The sequence below is a fragment of the Antechinus flavipes genome, chromosome 1, assembly GCF_016432865.1.
Source record: "Antechinus flavipes isolate AdamAnt ecotype Samford, QLD, Australia chromosome 1, AdamAnt_v2, whole genome shotgun sequence".
Classification (NCBI taxonomy): Eukaryota; Metazoa; Chordata; class Mammalia; order Dasyuromorphia; family Dasyuridae; genus Antechinus; species Antechinus flavipes.
Window position 1 is genome coordinate 551396176 of NC_067398.1, and position 17754 is coordinate 551413929.

Genomic DNA, 17754 nt, shown 5'->3' on the forward strand with positions numbered 1-17754 from the left:
CAAAGCCATTCATGAAATAATCACTTGGTGGACAAAATTCTGGAGATAGGTTTCTCCAGACTTACAGGTTATAATGTCAAAGGTTTAAAATTGAATAAAATATTCTAGACAGAGTACAATAGAAGTGTCATCCTCCATTTTGATCTGGATGCCATATTTCCACTGATGTAATCTAAAATCATATGAGCATTTTTAAAAGTAGTCACATTACACTGTTGATTCATACTGTTTGTGGGCCATTAAAATCTTGAATAATCTTCATAGATATTTGCAACTTGCAGCACTTGCAGTTAATTCTTTGAACTCAAGTCTAGGACTTTACATTTATTTATACTTTGATGGGTACAGGAAATAATAGATTTCCCCTTCCATTAGTACTAATATCAATTCATCTTTATCTTTTCAACATGTATGATTCTTGTTTCTACTCTTCCCATGAATCCTCCATAAAGGAATTATCTGAATTTCAATAGAAACTTTTTTCTGGTTTTAAAAAATATATATTTCATAACTACCAGTGCTGTTCAACCCTTGATCTTATAATGTGAATGGCCTAAGTGCTTTTCTTGTCCTTCCCCACAACTTTTGCGCCACTTCTTGCATACAAGTTATTTTTGCTAATATGCTAAAAACAGTTGGAGCCTATCATAGCCTTCCATTGAACTACTTATTATTTTGATTCTTTTGGGATCATAAGTATTTAATTTATTACTACATAGTATTATTTTACATTTATCCTTAATTCATTTAATCTCATTTGTTCAAGCTATCATTCTAGTCTGAAGAACAACTTTGTGATTCCAGGGAAGTTACAACATTCTTGGTCTTAGTTTTCTCAACTATAACAATGAGAAGATTATAGTATAATGATTCTGAGATTTCTTCTAGTTCCAGTTTCTAGAAAGAAAGTTCTGAACTTTGTTTTTAAAAAAATTTTGTATTCACTCATTCATTTTATGAATACTCCTTTAAATTATGGAGAGACTAATTATTGTTTTCATTATACAGATAAAGCAATAAAGGACAGAGAAATGAAGAAAAAGACAGGAATATCACGGAGTCCGTTGTATACCTGCAAATAGTTGATGTCTCAGTTCTCATATAGTAAAAAAAAATTCAATCTGAGAAACATGAAGGAAATTATGAATGTGTAAGTTTGAATAACAGATTGCTGTCTGTTTATATGTCTGCATCTGGTATAGTAAATAAAATGTGTTGTGGCTGTTGCTATGGTAATTATTCCTTCCTTAATGAGCAAAGGGGTAAAAAGCAAAATGAAATGGAAAAGGGGGAAAAAAGCTTCTGGTGAATAATACAATAATTAAGGATATATAAACTTATACACCATGTTTATATAACACTGCCATTTAATAATGACCCCAGACTGCAAGAACGTTAGTCCCAAGGCTATATTTGGATATTTTTGGGTTGATATTTACTTATACTGAGTACACATTGGTCTATCCCTACTTGGAACACTGGAAAAAATAAATGGCATTTGGTTGGTCCAAGCCTTCTGGAATAACTCAGTGGTGTTCTTTTGACTGGAGTGGGAAAAATTCAAATAAATTTGGAAAGTAAAATGGTACTAAAGAAAGTTTATTAGGGGTAAAGAAAAATAAATTTTTATTTTTAAGAATAAAAAAAATCTACATACTATCAGCACGAATTGTGTTTAGTTTCCCTGAAGAAATATAAGAATCATGGCAATACAATCCAGTTTTTATCTTCATCTTTCACTTCTTCCATTGTCTAATAACATTTATATTGTATACATTGTAGTAGCCATGTATATTGGAGTTTATGTAGAATAATTTTTTTCTAATAAAAGTGAAAACATTTTTTTCTTTATGGAAGTTTTAGTATAAACAGGAAAAAACTTAGTAGATATCAAAAAGGTATAATAAAAAGGCATATAAAAATTGTTGATTTGAATTTAGAAAGACATTCATAGCCTAGGCTCCACCTTGGACTAAGTACCAGAAGAGGCAAGTATTTGAATCCTGCTCCTGATAATTACTACCTATGTGACTACAGACAAGGCATTAGCTTTTCTGACAGTTAGTTTTCTTATCTATAAAATAAGGTTAATAATAATTGTAGTATTTATTTGACAGAGCTGTTCTAAGAGAGAGAACAAATATAAAGTGCTTTGTAAGTCATGACAGCTTTGAAGGTTATTATATAGTTGCAAATCTTGGGTGTGGGTGAGATAGTTATAAGACAGAGTAGTATTACATTTGGATAAAATACTAGCTAACCTGAGAAAGCTTCACAGAAGAGATGAGTTTTAAGCAGAATTTTGAAGCAGCTTGAAAGAGAGTAGTATGATGTCATGGAAAGCATACTAGCCAGACCATCAGGAGGCTATAATAGCAGCTGACACTTCAATGAATTCCAGAATTCCAGAATTTGTAGAAATAGGTTGTATAGGCAAACCCACTTGAATAAAAGCTCTCTACAATATACATGGGCAGCTAGGGGCACAGTGAATAAAATGCCAGATCTGAAGTTAGGAAAACTCAGTTTAGCTAAGTTCAAATCTGGTCTCAGACATTTTTTAGCTGTGTGACTCTGCACAAGTCACTTAGCCCTGTTTGCCTCAGTTTCCTCAACTGTAAAATGAACTGGAGAAGGAAATGGCAAACCACTCTAGTATCTTTGTTAAGAAAACTACAAATGGGTTCACAAAAGGTTGGAGATGACTGAAGATGACTGAACAGCAACAAAATTGAAGCAGAGAGAAGATCATCCATTTAGTAAATATTTGGCAGGATTTGAATTCTTATCCTTCTAATTGCAAGTTCAACACTGTCTATTCTGCTGCTCATCAGCCTCAAAATCTGTTTAAAAGTTCTGTTCCTTAGGTAAAACCATACAATTGAATATGACATTCAAAGTCCTCCATCAAATAACCTGACATATTCAAAATTCTCAGCTTACCAGCATAAACTCATTTCTTCCTTTCCAACATACTCTGTTTGTCCCTATCAGTACTGCTTCTTTTGCATTCTTTTCCCTCTCCATCAAGTCAATAATTCCTCCCTTTCCTGTCAATCTCCATCCAAGACTTCTCTCCTCTATGTCATTGTCATTGTCACCCCCCTGCAATATAGATGCTGCCCCACCAGCATAGTTTGCTGCTACCTTGGAATTCTCTGCTCTCTGCTTTCCGTATATATGCAAGAAGTATCTCAAAGATGTAATGAAGGGACAAGAAAAGCAGTCAAAAGTAGAAAGATCAAAAGTAGGATAGCATGGGTGGCAATGAAACACACACATATAGATATAGCTATTAAATCAGAACAAAATTTCTATTTAAATTCAGATGGATGCTTTACGGAGGATTTATGGGAAGAGCATGAACAAGAATCACACATCTTGAAAAGATATAGCAGAATTGATGGCAAGAAATCTCACCGAGTCTCAAACTTAGCGGAGAAGATTTTACTTCTTTGATGAAAGTGATGCAATTTGAATGCTGTGGGAGTGATGATTTTTCCACTTCCTGATTTCCAAACAGGAAAGAATCAGAGAAAAGGAGAGAATGAGGCTATTATGGGCCCAGAAACATATGTGCACTAGGGGTGACATGTAGGGGTTAATTATCTTGCTACTGAATGGTGCTCACTCCATTTCTTTACTCACCCTCCATAGTTGCAGACAGAGAGACAAGAGCCCTCTCCTATTGCTTAGAGTATATCATAAGATTTGTTAATTTGTCAATCTTCTGGAATCACTGTCTTTTTGCAGTTAAGTATATTTGCAATACATTGATTTATCCTTAGCTACTCTTGGCTAACTAAGAGTCTTTATATGAAAGGCCCAATGCCAAAGTCACATTAAGCTTCCCTTATGTAGCTAAACAGAGACAGGTCTGTTTCTCTTTTTCCTTTTGGAAGCTTTCTGATATAATAAACAAGAAATGTATGAGGTCAAAAGAGCTCTCTCACAAAGAAAAGGTGGTCACTTTGCATGGAGTTTACCAGAATGGAGAGGAAGTCTGACAGGAAAGGTCTCTGAGGCTTCCAACATAATCTATTATGGAGCAGCCAAGGTGTCCCTCTCTGCCAACTCGCTGCCACTGCCAATCTTGGAAACCATTTTTCAAATCTTGTTTTTGGCTGGCTCAGCACAATGTCAACATAGTAGTTTTACTCTAAGAAGATAATGTAAAAGGGGAATTTCCCAGAAACCCAGATAGTTTCCTCTCTTTGTGCAAATCACATGGTGCTAATATCTAGCATTAATCCATTGCTTTAAGATTTGTAAAAAGCTTTGTAAATTTTGTCTCTATTTATACTTACAACAATCTTGGGAAGGAGGTACTATTGTTATTCCCAATTTACAGTTGAGGAAACTGAAGCAGTTCAAATCGAAGCAACGTATTCAGAATCAGATAGGTGTACGAGGTGTCAGGGAAGATTAGTACCTCTGTGATAAAGGCTGCCGAGCTTTTTACAGGGCTACTTTCCACCTTTTGTGCCCAGATGATTCACCTAACTCTCATTTGTGTCTCCAAAGATGGGCTAAACCAGGTTAAGGGTAACCAAGAGTCTCAAACCTTACAGTGAGTTGGGGGGAGTATCTACCCCAAACACAAGAAGACTTCTCTTGGTGGAATGGGTAGATGAGAATAATTTGTTCCAATGGCCATGAAAGCAGATGAAGCAGGTGTTGTACAGCACTTAAGAGTTTGGTTAGACATTGAAGATACTAAGATCACCTACTGCATCTCAAGTCATCACTAGTCAGCTTGATTCTGTCTGGCCCTGGACAGTGATGACTCTGGAAGAGAGAGTGAGATTGAAAACTTTGTGCAGCTCTACTTCACTTAAATCCAATTTATGCACGAATCAAAAAAATCATGGAAAAATACTAGTAAATATCTGAATCAGGATTCCAATTTAATTTTTCTTGATTCCAAGCTGTTCACTCTACCCACTTTGCCGCCCAGCTGCTTGTAAAGAACCACATGAAATCTATGGAGAACTTTAGATAAGAAATGATCAGAACTCTCTTTTTGATTGTGACATGGGTTATTTAAACCACCACGAGCACCTGGGAAATTCAAAGAAGAAATAATATTTGGAATAATGTTTCCATTTTCTCTTTATAATCGATTCATTGAAAATAGTATCTTTAATTTCAAAGGCAACAGGCTAACAGCCCAAAGAAGCTTCAGGTTGGAATTACTGAGCATAACTTTACGCAGGGAATACTTGTCCCCAGCTCCCTATACAAGATCTCAAATGACTATTCTTTCAGTGTCCTAAGGCAATATATAGAAAGTTTGGCAAATATACTCTGCCTTCTCTTACTCTTTTCATAGATTCACTCATTGTTTCTCCTGTCCTCATAATGCTTGGTGTATGCCTAATTGTATGGAGTGGGAAAGAGGGAAGAGAAAAGGAAGAATAAAGAAATGTAGGTGATTAAATTGATTTCTTTAGAAATGATTTATGATCTTATTCCACATTTGTCATGACCTTACTACTGAATATTAATAAAACCACAATAAATTTGTTCATTTGCTTGATATTGTAGTCAAGAATATACTAATGAGAATTCCACATGTGGGGATGAAAAGTACTGTTCATAATGATGTATCTTCTGTATTTTCTTATTTATTTGTTTATCGAGAAAACTCTTTTCTAGCTCTAAATCTCTGCTCCCATGGCCCTACCTACTACAGTTCCATTCCTTCTTGGAAAGTCATCCTCACTTTTTTTTGATCACTCTAAGGAGTCCTTAAATATTCAGCATGAATTTTTCTCTTCTAGGCATTTTTTTCCCAAATAAGTACATTCCTTGTGTATCTTCCCAACACCTTTCCCCATCACTTATTTATTATTTAGTGAGTACTTACACTTCAGTTTGTATTTTATCCTGACAGATGGTTCTGTATTAGTTAAGACGCTTCCAGAATCTATTCCTTTGTTTTTTCACGTGTCCAATAAAGATTGATAACATCTACTGCTAGATGCTAGATATTTCTAAGTTATGAGTGCTTTTAGTGTGAATGGTTCTCAGAATAACTAAAGGGCTTGTGTATCACTCTGTAAAGATAGGTGTCATGTTTTCTGTTTATGAGAAATATCTGTATAATGCTTAGCACAGTGTCTGCTACATAGTAGGCTCTTAATCCATGCATATTCTCTTCTTTTCCTCCCTTTTGTATCTCCTAATAGTGCCTATCATAGTGTCCTCTTTATAGCAGGTGCTCATTATTCCCTCATTAACCACACTACCATCAGCCTCTGATTATATGACCTTTCAAAATTCTTTTCAACTATTCCTTTGCTAAAATAAACATACAGATACACCATAGTCTTTTGCTTTAAAGTCAAAGAAGAAACTATTGGAACATCTTGGGGCCAGAACAACTAGACATAGATTTGGTAATGAAATGTAAATTATTATTGTTGTTCAATTGACTCTTCCTGATGTCATTTGGGATTTTCTTGGCAAAGATACTGGAGGTAGTTTGCCATTTCCTTCTCCAGTCCAATTTACAGATGATAAAATTAAGGCAAACAGGTTAAGTGACTTGGCCAAGGTCACCCAGCTAGTAAACATCTGAGGCTGGATTTGAACTCAGATCTTCCTGACTCTAATCCAAGTACTTTATCTACCAGCCACCCATCTACAGCAATTCAAATACCTAGGGGAGAATACCTTATTTTATAGAAGAAGTACATTTCTTAGCCCCAAAATATTACCTGCCCTTTAGCTATCATTTCTTAGTTCTCCAAAAATTAGAAAAAAACTCATCACATTATTATGGAAATAATTTCTTTCCATCCCAGTCCCTTGCTGGGGTACTCCCAAGGCAGGATGAGCTCAAGCTGCCACTAGCCTGTTGCTGGTACTTTTCAACCACCTCTTCCTCCTGCCTTTCTGTCAGTACCCCTCTGATTACCCTCCTTTTTTGCTAATAGGTGCAATCATGCAATATTGTTTCAGATAATCTAATCCATCTTTTCTGCTTGGGCTATTGCACAAATATGCTTCCATCTCCCTTAGTGCTCCTGAGGTTCTAGAACAGGAGTCTTGTCATTTGCCTCAACTGTGCAGGTGCATCACAGCAGTCATTAATTGCTGAATGCCACAGCATCCATAGGGCCATTAAAAGGAATGCACAGCATGACCCACTTTGTCTAAGAGTCCGTAGGGCAGCCTACGTTAGCTATTCCTTTAGCCAAATCCAAAGTTTCTTTTTCTGGCCAAATCCCCATAGTACTTTGTAAATTATTTCTCATTCATAGGTCTGTGGGAAGTTGGGGTAGGAGGAAGGCAGAGGAGGGAGAAAAGAAATAAGGAGAATCTGGCCTTAACTTTTAGATATTTATTCAAAGATAACCAGTGATGGATTATTGAGTATTGAGAATGAGAGAATCTTAAAGGTCATCTGATTCAGCCCTCTCATTTTACAGTGTAGGAAAAGGAGGCTATAAAAATGTCACTTGCCCATAGTCACATAAATTAGTGGCAGACTTAATCCAGAATGAGGATCTTCTAACTGGATTAAATTCCCTTAAAAAGAACTTTAGATCTATAAAGCATTTGCCATTCCCCTCCCCAAGACTTCATGAACTAGGTAGTTCAAATATTAATATTTCCTTTTGAAGATGAAGGGACTGAGATTTTGAGGTCAAATTATGGCCCATGGCAAACTGTTAGCTAAAGGTCTAAACTAGAATAGAAATCAAAGTCTCCAGACTCTATTTATGGCTTCTTTTCTAATATATTATGCTGATTAATACAATGTTCTAAAATTGGTATAATGCCACTGGATCAATCTGACTAGATGGAATTTTCTTTACATACTTAAAAATAATTTTGTACTTTGCCATGTTTTTTCCTCTTCACTAAATATACATGATATTGATTTTTAATTTCTTCAGGGAATATCTTTAAATGCAAGAAGCAATTGTCACTAAGCCACTTCTCACTAGACCAATTAGAATAAACACCACAGACCCCTAATGTCATCTGAGAAAGATGGATACCAATATTCACAGGACAAATTTACATTTAGGCAGCAAAAATAATGTGCTTAATTTGCCTTCTTTAAAAAGTACTTTAGAAAAATCAATAGCTTTTATTTGTACAAAACTAGCAGTGATTGTAGCAATTTTGGTGGCAGCAAAAATCCACCCTTAAGCCAACTATGTAATTCATCAAGTGAAAATAATATAAAAAGTAATTAAGATAAATTTAAATGAGTAAGAGGGATGGCATCAGTTACTATGGCACTATCTTGTGTTGTCTATATTCTATTGTTCTGAAGAAGTCTCTAGGTTGTCACACTTGGATATGGTTCTATGTTTGCAAAATTAAACAATCAGAAAGAAGAAAATGAGTCACGTATAGGTTGTGGTCCAGTTTTGCCCCAATTTGAAAGCTGAAAATGTCAAATGAAATTCATGACAACTAGTCATGATAATATGACCATAATGGGATTTGAATAGCACTTTTAAGTTTCATTGATTTAAGCTTGGAAGGGACTTCAAAGGTTTCCTTGTCTCCCTACTCAGAGGCACAGAGAGGATAGGTGATTTGCCTAACATCACACAAATAACAGAGCTTCAATTTGAATCCAACTCCTCTGATTCTAAATTCAACACTTAAAAAAATTATACAACACATAACAAAGCAATCTCTTACACATTGCATCTCTTGAAAATAGAGCAAGTATTACTTTTCTCATTTTATTACTGCGAATATAGAGGTTCCAGAGATAACAAACAACTTGATGAAAATAATACAGCTAACAAATCATAGATTTAAGATTCAAATCTAACATATATGGGATATAACACATATTTTAACATATTGAACATGTATTGGACTAACTGTCATCTAGGGGAGAGAGGGGGGGAAGGAGGGGAAACTTTGGAACAGAAGGTTTTGCAAAGGTCAATGTTGAAAAAATTACCCATGCATATGTTTTATAAAGAAAAAGCTTAAAAAAAAAGATTCAAATCTAGACTCTTTTTTTTTAACCATGCCAAGCTTTTGATTCCACTTTGCTGCTTATATGTTATGGTCCAAATAAAGAAATATTTGTCTAATTCAATCTGATCCATCTCTGATTATGGGGAGAAACATAATCTCTTTAAATTCAGAGAAAAATCTTAATCCAAGACTAAAAAGAAATAAAAAAATTTAAATATATAAATCAAACAAAATCTATGCTTTTTGAGTTGAAAAACTAATTAGTTCTTTTAAAATATTGAGTTAAACTTTTTACCAACATTCAATTCTTATGCCTTAATATAGCATGAATATGATCTTGGGGTCTCAAAGTATGTCTCAGAGGAATACAAATTTTGGCTGATCCTAGAAAACTAGAAAGGATTTGACTGTATGTTTGTTATATAAGGTTCAGGCTAGCTTTTAGGACTGACTTTTGTTAAGAAGGTTGACCAGCAGGTGAGGCTGAGTTTTCCTGGCAACAGGGATTCCTGAAGACTACTTAGTAAAAAACATGGTGGATCACAATTTGTATCAGCCAAGGACTGGAAGGTATACCTACACTAATGAGATCATGGATCATTGAAGAATTGAATTAAAAATAGTGAGTCTGCTTTACCAACTTCATTTCTTTTAAAAAGTCAAAAGGATATAGTGTAGGGATTCCTAACTTTTTTTTTTGGTCATGGACTACTAAAAACCAAATTCACAGACCCCAGATTAGGTGAGAAATGATGAAAAGTTGGATTTCCACAGTGTGGCAAGCTTTGAGGTAGTGTGGGATAGTGAGTACCACTAACCAAGAGGTTTTCAGAATGTGAGAGATTAAGGATGGTTAAGATGCCACAGAACAATTAAGTGATCAAAAGAAACCTTGCACAAACAAGAAACTGGGGGGCTAGGAAGGCACAGGTGGATTCAGCCAATCAGAAAGATTTGTGTGGTTTTGAGAAAGCCACAAACTTAAGAAAATAGCCCATTCAGCCCAAACTAGTTGGGGTAATTGACCTGATTTGACCAAATCACTACTGCACCTGCTTAATGGGCTAATTGAATATTAAACAACACACTCAAGAAGAAGAGTTTTCCACCATTTTTGAACATTGGATGTATGATGAAGGGGGGACATGTTTTATACATATTAAGGGGAAACATGTGGTGGGCATATCAGAAAGACTAATCTGATAAAACAGGCCAATCTCTTCTCTGAAGGAAGAAGCTGCATCGCATGAACAAATATAAAGGTTCCCTCATTTCTGTACTTGGGGCTATATCCAGGACTAAAAAGAAATAAAAAAATTTAAATATGCAAATCAAAAAAAATCTATGCTTTTTGAGTTAAAAAACTAAATAGTTTTTAAAAATATTGAGTTATTATTTCCAAAGAGAAGTGGGGCCCACTTCTGGCCAGAAATATTAAGACGATTCCTTAAGATTTTTCCTTAATAAATTTTCCTTGATATCTGATTTTCAATATCAAGAGTGTTGTTTCTAACAATTGGAAATCTCTCTCTCTCTTTTTTTTATAATAACTTTTTATTGACAGAACCCATGCCAGGGTAATTTTTTACAACATTATCCCTTGCACTTACTTCTGTTCCGGTTTTTCCCCTTCCTCCCTTCACCCCCTCCCCCAGATCACAAGCAGTCCTATACATGTTAAAGAGGTTACACTATATCCTAGATACAATATATGTGTGCAGAACCGAACAGTTCTCTTGTTGCACAGGGAGAATTGGATTCAGAAGGTATAAATAACCTGGGAAGAAAAACAAACATGCAAGCAGTTTACGTTCATTTCCCAGTGTTCTTTCTTTGGGTGTAGCTGCTTCTGTCCATCATTGATCAGTTGGAACTGAGTTAGATCTCTTTGTTGAAGAAATCCACTTCCATCAGAATACATCCTCAAACAGTATCGTTGTTGAAGTGTATAATGATCTTCTGGTTCTGCTCATTTCACTTGAATGCTGGATTTTCTAACCCTGACTCTACTACTATGTGGTTATTAGGTGACTTCATGTGACATAATTGAACCAGATTTTCCTTTATCTATAAAATGGGTATAAAATAACATCTACCCTGCCTGCTCCATAAGGTTCTTGTAGCATGCAAACTTATGTGTTGGGAAAGTATTTTGGGGAACTATAAAGGTTTCACAGATATAAATTACCATTTTTATTTAATCTTCCGATGTACTTTGCAGTTAAACAGGTTGCTACCATGAGTTTCCAACTAATAAGTCAGACTGCAAATGGATCCTAAACCAATCTGATTCTAAGTGGCCACCAATAGGTCCTACACTGTTTTCCCTTCTTGCATCTCTTTTTAGAATCCCTAATTTCTTTCAAGGCACAGCTCAAGGTTTTACATAGAAAAGTCTTTAATATTGCTACTGCTTTCTTCCATAATGACCATGTATTTGCTTTGTATGTCTATAGAAGGATGCACACATTTTCTCCCTTATCTAAATTAGAAGCTCCTAGAGGCTTCAATTTCTATATCCTCAGCACTGCCTGAAGCAATAAGCAAACTGATTCTAACACTTAGGCAAACACCTTCATTTTTATAAAAGATCGCATGAAGGACTAAAGAGTTTACCCTTATATGGCTTGTTCAAGGTCACATAGTCAGTTAAAGATAAAGAAGAAGAACTAGGTTCAAGTTCCTGGCTATGAGGTGACAATAAATGCATATAATCTTTCACAAGGCTGAATGCATACGATCCCCCTTGTTTGTTTGCCTGACTTTCTTCCACTTCTGGAATTCCTGTTTAATTGCAAATATTTGCATTTGCTGTTGGGGGCATGGATAGAGACAGGGAATAGAGGGATTGGAAAGGGTGGGGAGAAAAAAAGTGGGGGAGTTGAAACTGTATCTCACTGCAAGATAAAATTCAAATCTTCTAACAAAAAGATACTCTGTAGATCTCACATTGGGATCTTGGTCTTCTACCACTAACTTGACTCTCAGAAATAAATAACTGCTTCTTTCAATGCTGCCTTTTTGCTACTGAAACTAGCTCAAACCATTGTTATCAGTAGAGCAGAGGGTAATGTCTCTTAAAGGGCAGAAGGAAGTCATGCGAAGTGGTGAAGCCATTACAATTGTTTCCAATTAATCCCACAAGCAATTTGCTAAGGTTAATATTCCATAAAATGACCTGGAACTTAAATATGCAGAACAGGCATGCTTTACCACCAGCAATTTTTCTAATATTCCAGTGAAATTGAGTGAATTCAGTCTTGCCTCATTGTTCAAGTCTATTGCTGACTTGTGGTAGATGAAAGTCTTAAAGGACTGCATCCTATTTTTCCCTTGTACATCCCAAAGCACTGGGCACAATGTGGGGAACACAGAATAGATATTGTAGAAATATTTATTTATTGGTGATTTTACTATGATATTTAAGCACTACCTTCGCCTCCCACCCCACCAAAAGATGCAGTGAAGAAGAAAAGCATGGGGTTTTCCAAATTAGTATATTTTTAAAAGTTAAGAACCTTTGGATTAACCAAATAAGTTAGCTTTGCTAAAGTTTATCTGAAGAATTACATCAAAATATGAATTTGTAGCAGTAATAAAAACATATTAATGCCCTGGATCTTAAAAGATAGTTCTCCTCAAAAGAGAGTTACCACCTCTTCAAAATAAATTAAGAGCATCTTCATTAATAATTTAAAACCCCCCACAAATTTCTACTAAGTAATAGATTTCAAAACAGTGAGGCAAGACTGTGAACTCCCCCATTCTACCTGTGTGTATTCGCATCCTATAGCCAATCCTTCCCCATAATTGTCGACATTAATGAGGGCAGCTTTGTGGTAAAACAGTTGAGTGGGTCTGGAGGTGTTAAAAGGAGTACAGAATTTACTGTCAATTGCCGTTTCCTCCTCTCCTAATCAGGGGCAGTCTCTTAATTGACTATATTTCCTGATCATTATCTATTCACACCCTGAAAGTTGCTTATACCTTGAACAGCATATACTGAATAGTAGATTATAGAACATGTAGTCTATATATGAATATATAGTAGAACTGTACATAGGTGTATAGTAGAAGTCCCTGGCTGAGTCTGAGTATTGGTTTAAGTTTCCAGATCATCTCATCATATTCTAAATCTTCTGTATGAACACATGTCTGTACTTTGTTCCTGATCTTCTGATATTGACCTCTAATTATTACATATCTCAAAAATCTTGTTTCACTTATCTCAGTGATCAAATTTAACTAAAAGTTTTTGGGAAAAGATATATTTTGCTAATGTCTGGTTCACTAGGTCTAGATAGTTGTCTTGTAGTCCTCTCTCTGCAGTTCCCATGTCAACCTTCTTCAAAAACAAGTTGGTGGGGGGCTTTCCCTAAAAAAAGGAGATTTTGAGCTGAAAGGGACCTCAAACAACCTCTAGTCCAATTATTTCATTTCTTTTTTTTTTCTTTTAAACATTTTTATTTTCCCAGTTACATGTAAAACAATTTTTTACATTTGTTTTTTAACTTTGAATGCCAGATTCTCGTTCTTTCTCCTCACCCCTATACCCATTAAGATGGCACATGTGAAGTTATACAAAACATTTCCATAAAAGTCATCCAACCATTTCATTCACAGATGAAGAAACTGAGGCATATTGAGCTCAAGTGACTTTCAGAAAGTCAGATAAGTCTCATTTGTGGGATTTGATATCCAGGGGAGGGGGTAAGAAAGCAAAAAAGGAAAGGGAACATTTATTTGGCAGCAGATTATAATTATTTGAAGCTTCTTGAGGGAAGAACTATTTTGCATTTTGTTTTTGTATCCCCAGTACCTAGCATGTGCTTTAAATATAGTTGGCACTTAATAAATGCTTTTTGAATTGGGTTAGATTGGACTCAAAACAGAGCATACTGAGTAAATTCCATTAGGTAAAAGAATTCTTTTTCCTTCCTTTTTTGTTGCTTTATTTTTCTCAAAACCATCCAGCACTTCTGTTCACAGATGTGATTAGCAAGAAAGACACATCACCTCCCCTCACAGGAATGATAGGTGACCTTCCAAATGGTCATAAAGTGCTACACAACTCTAATGGGCTCGACAATGGCTGCCATCAAAATTCTATGCTCATGCTAGAGAGATTCTTGATGTGGAATGCAGGAAGCTGGTTAAATATTCCATCCTCTGTACCTGTAATTAATCTGATAGAACACAGGGACACTTCTTGGAGAGGCCCTCAGAACTGATTTCTTTCCTCCTGCACCTGTCACTGCCTCTGGGGCTGATACAGTACAGAAAGCAGGTGCTCTCCTGGCTGTTTTGGGGGAATCTGCCAATCATTAGGCCCACGTGTCTGCAGCTGCAAATCCATGTACCATGGAACTGGATTACCAGCAGAACACCCTCAGCCTGGGAGAGTCCTTTTGTGTGATAACTTTACTTTTGCAGTCTGAGAACCAGACTGCACAATCATGAATTGCTAGTTAATGTCTCTGTTAAAAAAAAACAAAAACAAAAACAAAAACAAAAACAAAAAACCTTCATACCTAGTTCCCTCATACCTTTTCAGTCTTCTCAGTCTTCTTACATTTTACTCCTCAAATTGTATTTTTCAATCCAGTGCCACTGGCTTTCTGGCTGTTTTACAAATAAGGCTCTCCATTTCTTAGCTATAGGCAATTTAAAGGCTGTCCTTCAGGCTTGAAATCCTTTTCTTTGTCTTCTCTTCCATTCAGACTACCAGATTTCCTAACTTCCTTTTAGTCTCAACTAAAATACCACCACCTACAGAAAACTTTCTCCAACACTTTAATTCCAGTGCCTTCCCTCTGTTAATTATTGCTTATTTATCCTGTATATAACTTGCTTGGTATATATTTGTAAAGTAGTTAAATCAACATGCATTTATTATATGCTAAGAACTGATATTACTTGGCAACATATTGGATGATGGGAGGGGTGGTAGTGAGAGTAAGATGTGATAATACCGAGAGCATAAGGCTGGGTGACTAGGGATATGGTGATGGCTCTCTACATAACAGAGTAGTTAAAAAGAGGGAAACAGTTTCGGGAAAAGATAATGTCTATTTTCTAAGGGTAAGTTAAGAAACTGCTGCCCACCCTCACTTCTCCCCACCCTGTCATCTCAGGAAGTCAATTAATTACTAAGGCACTGGAGTGACCATCTATCCTAATAAAAGATCACATCATTGGGGTATGGCCCCTAATCCAAGTTCTTTCCCTTAGCCTCTGAAGCAATTCCGTGTCTGTAGAATATTTGCCATCCTATTCAGAAACTCTTATTTTGGTGGAGAAATTATTTATAGGAGGAATCACTTCATATAAATATATTAAGACTACTGAATAAAAGATCAACTTCTCATTTATTGTTATAAAAATGCATCTTTTCATACTAGAAGATTAATAAGAAATCTAAAATCATTCATATTCTAGTCAACACCTTTAGGAATTTAAAGCATTGAAATAACAAGACCTTGCAACAGCAATCATTCTTTAATTAGGCTACATTTAGAGCCACAGTTGCTAATGTGTTATGTGAGTAGATTCAAAGGGGAGTGTTCTTGCTAAGTTGTATAGCATAGACCAAGAAGTCTTTCAGTTTGATTGTTAAAGTGTGGATAATTATAACCTAAACCTACTAACCTCCAGCCTGGGGAGAAGTGAATCATTTCTTTCTTTTTCTTTTTTTATAGTTTCTTCTTCTATTGGCATCTACCTTTGGTACTATTCTGTGACATGTGGCATAGGGGATGCAACACCAGTGACTCATAATGCCTGTATTGTGTAGTAAACAATTACCCAGAGGATTTGTCCTTGTTATAAAATGACAAAAACACATCATGAGCACTTAAAATGTATTGAATCATATAAAATATGATGCCATATTTTGTAATCATGAGTAGGAAAATAGCATTTCTTAATTTTGGATTTGGAAGGAATCACAATGGCCATTTGGTTCCAGCACATTTAATAAAGATGCCTTTTACAATTCACAGAATAAATGAACAATAAGCTTTTCCTTGAAGATTTTCAGTGAGGGAAAGGGAGAGATTGAAGGCAAAGTCATTATCAGTTGAGATCACCAAATTCATTTTAGAATAGTTTTTATCAAAAAGTTTTTTCCTTGACCTTAAGCCTAAATTTGTCTCTTCATAATTTCCACCTGTAGCTGTTTTTCTCTGTGTCCAAGCAGAATATAATTGCTTTTCTAATATGATCACCATTTAAATATTTAAAAATAGAAACATTTTAATTCAACTTAATTAAACATTTAATCATTAGGCACCTGCTATTTAGACAAAAAATTGAAATATTCTCTGTCTTCAAGGAACCTTCAGCAGGGCATAACATGTAGAGTATAAGGAAAAATTGAGGAGGGGAGCAGGTAGGAGGGAAAGAGAGGGTGAAAGAAGAGAGGGAAATGAAAAAGAGAAGAAAAGTGCTAGGAGAAAAAGGGAGAGGGGAAAGAAGAGTGGAGGGGAAAGAAGAGAAGGAAGAAAATGATAGAAGAGAGGAAGAGAAAAGTAGGAAAGAAATGAAGAAAGAGAAAGGGGGAGGGAGAAGAATAGGAAAGAGGAAGAAAAAAGTAGAAATAAGGGAAAGGATAATAAAAGAGGAAAGATTCAGGGAGAGAAAGGGGGATGAAGAGGGAGAGTGGAGGGAAAAGAGAAGAAGAAAATAAACAAGGGAGGAAGATAAGCATGGAGAGAAAATTGAGAATGAACATAGACAATGAAGATCAGAAAAGGTGGTAACTGAATTGGATTTTGAAAGAAAATAAGAATCCCTAAGGGTGGGAGTGGGAAGGGGGAAAGATATGAGGAGAAGATGTAATCCAAACATAGAGATTAGCTTATGTGAATGAACAGAAGCCGAAGATAGAGTGTCAATTTTGTCACATGGCTGGTAGTCCAATTTGGCTAGGATGTAGTTTATGAAGAGAAGTTACTAGGTGGGAACTAGATTGTGGAGGGGGAAAAAAATTTTTTTAGGAGTTTGAATTTTATGCTACAGACAAAGAGAATTCAAATGATCAAATAATCAACAAACATTTATTCGTCTTTAACTGTGAGCCAGGTCCTGTACTAAGCACTGATGATAGAAAGAAAAAAGAAAAAAAAAAAAAACTTCCTGCCTTCCAGAAGAGTGTTACATTCCAAAGGGATGAGACAACATGAAAATTAATATTTTATCTATATATCTATTATATCTTATTATATATATTCATTATGTATATACTTATATCTTATATAATTTTACTATATATTTTGTCGATTTAATTTTATTATATTTGCATATAATTTTGTATAATTATGTATATACTTATTTTATTTATAATATTCAATATAATTTTATTATATATTAAATTTTATTGCATAATTTTATTATATTTATAGATAATATATAATTATTTAATATAGTTTTGTAGTTTTATATATAATATATATATATCAGAGAGAGAGAGAGAGAAAGAGAAAATCTTAAAAGGGAAGGCTCTAGTACTTGGGGAATGAAAAAAAAGCCTCTTTTAGAAAGCCTTTGAGTCAAGCTTTAAAGGAAATCAGAGATTTTAATGAATTGTAGGTGAAAAAGAGCATTATAATCATGAGATACAACCAGTGAAAAAGCATGGAAATGTGAGTTAGAAAGTTATATGAGGAATAGCCCATTGAAAATTTCTGAGCTAAAAAATGACATAGGCAAACCTGAGCCTTAGGAAGTTTATTTTGTTAGCTAAATAGAAGATGGATTGGGGAAGGGAAAGATTGGAAGGAAGGAGGCTAATTA

At 35.2% G+C, this 17754-nt stretch overlaps 1 protein-coding gene across 6 annotated transcripts in view; it reads right to left on the reverse strand.

Moving 5' to 3' along the window:
• PHACTR1 (phosphatase and actin regulator 1) overlaps positions 1-17754 on the reverse strand; it is a 635610-nt gene that overhangs the window by 368287 nt on the left and 249569 nt on the right. Inside the window, exon 1 of one of the 6 annotated variants that reach the window (XM_051970679.1) lies at positions 15610-16087. The exons of the other annotated variants lie outside the window; for them this stretch is intronic. The gene's annotated coding sequence lies outside the window, so the exon portion shown is untranslated. Of the gene's footprint in view, positions 1-15609; positions 16088-17754 lie in introns of those variants that run through there. 6 annotated transcript variants of the gene reach the window in all.